The sequence below is a fragment of the Myotis lucifugus genome, unplaced genomic scaffold (assembly GCF_000147115.1).
Source record: "Myotis lucifugus unplaced genomic scaffold, Myoluc2.0 scaffold_114, whole genome shotgun sequence".
NCBI classification, from domain to species: domain Eukaryota; kingdom Metazoa; phylum Chordata; class Mammalia; order Chiroptera; family Vespertilionidae; genus Myotis; species Myotis lucifugus.
The window spans coordinates 318175-323772 of NW_005871162.1; positions in this window are offsets into that span (position 1 = coordinate 318175).

The following is a 5598-nucleotide window of genomic DNA, read 5'->3' on the forward strand; positions in this document are numbered from 1 at the left end:
GAGGCCCGGTGCAGGAAATTCGTGAACGGGCAGGGTCCTTAGGCCTGGCCGGCGATCAGGGCCCATCAGGTTTCCTGCCTCCCTGCCTCCTTCCCTCACTCCCTCAGCGCCCTGCCACCGCCACTGATGGCCCGCCATGTTCTGTGCCACCCCCTGGTGGTCAGTGCACAAATGAACTCCTGAGGGGACATTTTGCATTATTAGCCTTTTATATAGATAGAGAGGGTCTTTGCAGATTTTACCAAGTCATGATGAGGTGATTAGGATGGGTTCTAATCCAATTCAACTGGTGTTCTTATAAAATCAATATTGGGACCAAGACAAACAAAGAGGGAAGATAATGAAAGCCAAAGAATGCTAAGGATTGCTACCCACCACCAGAAAGTAGGAGGAGGCAAGGAAGGATTCTACCTAAAGCCCTGCTAACACCTGGATTTGGGACTTGTAGCCCCTGGAATTGTGAGACAATACATTTTTGCTGTTGTAAGCCACCCAGTTGTGGTACTTTGATACAGTAACCCTAGCAAAATAATACACAATCCATTGTTCATCATGCAAATCTTTCCTTAAGAAATACATCTGTAAGAATAATAAGAGGATATAATGATTTGTTTCTCATTAATACTCTTTCAACCTATTTAAAAATGTTTCTTAAATGAGAGATTTATATTATTAATACAAAAGCTATACATGTTCATTATGGAAAATATTGATAAAAGAGGTGGTCTGAATCAGTCCTCGCCCTATACAGTCTATTTTCCATAGAGTGGCTAGAGTGAAGTTAAAATACCTGGTGGGGCAAAAGTAAGTTTACAGCAGTGGTTCTCAACCTGTGGGTCGCGACCCCTTTGGGGGTCGAATGACCCTTTCACAGGGGTCGCCTAAGACCATCGGAAAACACATATATAATTACATATTGTTTTTGTGATTAATCACTATGTTTTAATTATGTTCAATTTGTAACAATGAAATTGGGGGTCACCACAACATGAGGAACTGTATTAAAGGGTCGCGGCATCAGGAAGGTTGCGAACCACTGACATAGACAGTAGGGAGGATGTATCTATTGTTGCATAGCAAACCAACCCAAAATTTAGTTTAAGGTAAAAAGCAACAATGATTTATTTTGCTCACACATTTGCAAGTTGGCTAGGTTTCATTGGGAATGGCCTGTCTAGGTATCAGTGGGATGGATCAAAAGGGTTTAAAAGATCTTTTAAGATGGGTTACTCACATGTCTGCCAAGTTGGTGTTGGTAGTCATTTTGAAGCTTAGCAAGGGCTGAGGCTGAGCGCTCTTATTTTCTTATTTTCTGAGTTTCGAAGATCTGAGGAGGACCAGGTCGGGTAGACATTTGGGAAGAAGTCCCAAACTTGTCTCTGAAATTCTTCTGGAGGAGGCCAGCTCCCTGCTCCTTCTGAGCCTCCAGGCCAGAAAGGTGCTGGCTTCCCAACCTCGGGCCACAAGACTCCTCACCTCTGGGCAGAGACTGCATTATGGGGACACCCAGCTCTGCCTTCTCCCTGTGAGTTCTTGGATCACAGGATATATTTAAAGCAAAGGAATGAAGGAAAGCAGGATTGAGGTATCTTTTTAACGGCTTCATGGCAAACGGAGACAGCGCAGGTCCCTACAGAGTAGGGTGGAGACAGGCCCCAGGCGTTCTTGGGGCTCACTGAAAATTCACCATGTATATTGTTAAAATTTAAAAGCACATAGTGTTAAAAAATTGTCTTAAGCATTTCAGAATCTAATCCAGCTGTGCTGGGCCTCGCCTGTCTCTGGCGCCACTGGGTCCTGGTGACTCACGGGCTTCTTGGTGGAGCTCTGGGCCGGTCAAGGATGTTTTCTCTTGAGCCTTTTGCCGCGTTGTGTGCAGGCGAGGCCTCGCGAGAGGAGACAGCGTGAGAGGGCGGGCACCTCCTTGGGTAGGGCGCTGGGTGGCTTCTCCATGACGCTGCCGGAATCCCCCTCAGGCCCATGCCCGGCCCCAGCTCCCGCGGGTGTCACAGCCGGAGTGGTCATACCGCGCCAACTGCGGTAGCGCTCCCAGCCCGCGCAGCTCCTCAGCCTCCTCCAGTGTCGCCTCCTTTCCGTCAGCGTTTTCCATATTCCTGGTGGCGCTCCTCCCAGAGCGGCTGCTACTCCTCCTTGAGCAGCTGCTCGAGCTCCTCAGCGGCTGCCTTCTTCCGCTTCGCCTGCGGCTAGTGAAAGCCCCTCAGGTATTCCCGCCACTTCTCTCGTGGAAGCCGGGAGGGAACCGTGGCCTCCGCTCGCCGCCATCTTGTTGCTTCTCCCAAGGCTGAGGACCCGGGGTCAGGTGCTTCCGGTAGAGCCTGGGTCCAGTCGCCTACTTGCCTCAGGCCTTCCGGTGGAGCCTGACCGCCTGGCTCCCCCCTCCCGTGAGCCTCTGCGTGGGCTGCCTGGGCTTCTCACGCGATAGGGGCGGAGGCCCAGGACCAGCGTCCGGGAGAACGAAGGCAATGGCGCTTTCCTGACCCAGCCCTGTGAGTCCGCAGCATCCCTTCTGCATTGGTTGAGGCACTGCTTGCAAAGGTCCCGGGTTCAAGGGAAGGGGCACGGATTCCATAACTTGATAGAGAGAAGGGCGACATTTTAGAAGAAGTACGGATAGGACATACTGAGGGGACTGTCTTAGGAACGGACAAGAGGCCACAATGTTGAGGACTCATTGGGAGGGGACAATACAAACAAGTAAAGAAGGAAAGGAAAAAGTCACTTAAGCAAACGCAACTTTGAAAATATGCTTATTGGCCTTGATAACAAAATTTAATATCATTAGTTCAGGCTGTGGGGAATTATTGTAATATGCATTCCCAAAGCCTAGAGAGTTTCATTTGCCCTTTTTAGTACCTAGATTGGACATGGATAATGTTTTTGGGAGGGCGATGAAAGTTTCCTAAAAGCTTTTGTAGACCTTTAATAGTAGACTGTGATTTACAAGTTCGTCCTGTTGTTTGATTGAATATACCCATTAACTCAAACAACTGGTAAAGTTAGTCAAAAAATAAAAGCAAAATGAAATTTAAAACCAGTTACCAAATCTTGGATGTCTTTGATTGTAACAGGAAAAGCTCATGGTTTTTGTTTTTAAGAAAATAGGAAGCCAGTCTTTCCAACTCACAGTGATTATTTTAAGGGATTATGTGGAGAATTTCCTGACTTAACTAGTCCATCTTCAGTTGTTTGCTTCTAAGTTTGATAATAATTTACATAAGGGGCCCAGTGGAATCACCCCTGTGCCTTATGTAAATTTGTCAATTGTTTGGAAAAAGATATGGCAGAATCATTTTGGAAGATGAACTTCCTGTGGCAGTCTGGGGGTCAGGTGCAATAAATATTATGTGATGACAGTGACTATGATGAATTCTAGTTAAGAGAACATAGCAGTGTTCTGGGTTCCTTGTGAATGTTTACAGCCATTGGCAATCACTCCAAAAGAGGGGTTCACAGCTCTGCCTTCTCCCTGTGAGTTCTTGGTTCACGTGATATCTTTAAAGCAAGATAATGAAGGAAAGCAGGATTGAGATATCTTTTTAATGGCTTCATTGCAAGGCTAAGTTTACCACACACATTTTCCCCCCTATAACTAATTACTCAAACTACTGCCTAGGTGTGTGTGTGGTTTTATTTTGTTTTTGTGTTTTTTTGTGTGTGTGTGTTTTTTGCTTTAGTTCAAACTGTATGAATCATGTGAAAAGGATATAATTACATTTATTATATGTTTTATTTTTTAATTTTGTTTTTTAATCTTCATCCAAGGGCATGGTTTTTATTGATTTTAGAGAGAAAAGAAAGGAGAGAGAGGTTGGGGGGGGAGGGAGGGAGGGAGAGAGAGAGAGAGAGAGAGAGAGAGAGAGAGAAATATCAATGTGAGAAACATCAATCAGTTGCCCTAACTGGGGGATGGAACCTGAAACTTGAGTATATGCTGTGACTGGGAATTGAACCCATGACCTTTTGGTTTATGGGGCAATGCTCCAACCAACTGAGCCACACCAGCCAGGGCTAAATTTATTATATATTTTAATATTAAGAAAACAGTTGAGTAGCAAGGCATATTCATGCATTTATCAGATATTTATTAACTTCCTACCATGTGCAAAACTCAGTGCTAAGTGAATTAGAATCTTGTTCTGAATTGGACCAAAGTTGAATGCAAAAGTTGATCTTTTAATCATCCCTTTTTATTAGTCCAGTATTTTATTTCCACTTAGATGAATTTACAAAACAGCACATAGCTTACAATTTGGCTCAATGAGTTGCAGGTTTTTATTGCTGCTTTCTCTTTTCTCAGCCTTTTCATTGACTGTCTGAATACACATCATAAAATCAGCACCATTAACTTTGAAGACATTTATTAAAACAATGTATTTGTGAGAGGAAATTTCATGAGACCTGTGGCTTATAAACTCCTTGATGTATTTACACCAGGCAATTGGATCCTAATTCTTGCAGGGTAGGACAGGCCCTCATGGTTACAGGGTGGGGTTAGAGCAGTTTTAAACTTATCAATCACAACTGGGATACACTGCTCCCTTTCTGATCCTCACATTAATTACTTTTGTTCCTTGATCTAGATATACTCAGCAAAAAGTTAAAAGTTAGTCACCTAAAACAACTATAACTCTAAAGGTATATTTTCTAAGTAGCTAAATTTGAGTGAAAGCATGTGTGTGTGTCTATATTCGGATAAAATGTACCAATCAATATTTACTAAAGAAAAAGTTGAAGAATCTCAAAGATGATAGAAGTACAGGAACAGTTTTTCCTAGGTAGTATTTTGGAAGAAGACTCAAACAGCAACATGGATTTTAGCCAAGGAACAAACCTTCCAGTACTGGGTAGTTACTGGAGAATCAAAGATGACCAAGATTTGGCTCACACACTTGGGGAAGCTGCAGTAAAGGTGAAGGACTTGATTCAGATGTAAAGAACAATAATGCACTAGCATGTACACTACAGTATTTGCCTGCAGGAAGGAGTTGGGGAAGGACACCCTAGAGAGGCTGATACTTGAACTGACCCTTGAAGCATGACTAAGGGTTTTGCAAGCAGGAAGGGCAAGACATTGTGTTCCAGGCAAAGAACCACAGGGAAAAGGCACCAAGAACAGAAAAGACACATGTGCAACCAAAGTGCCAAACCCCAGGAACCTGTGAGAGAAAGCAGCACAGGACAGATATGGATGACCCAGAGAACTTGGATAGTACAAGACTCAGGGTAGAGGCTGGCCAGTCTTGAGGATTAAGAGCTCTTGAAAAATAAATAGAGGGAAAATAATCAGTGGCTATTTAGCAACAATCACAGAATTTCCAAGACATCTTAGTTAGGGACAGCCTGAACTAAGATCAGAATTCTTTCCTGCTGGCCTAAAAGTCCTTGCCTAGTGGGGCCTTTGCCTGCCTTTATAAACTCATCTCCTGCCCCTCTTCTTCTTACTTAAAATAAGCTTATTTTGCTTTTCAAACATACCAAGTCTGATCCCACCTGAACAGCTTTGCTTTATGTCACTGGTTCTCAATCAGGGTCTATTTTTCAGACCTAGAAGACATTTAGCAATGTTTGGAGATGTTT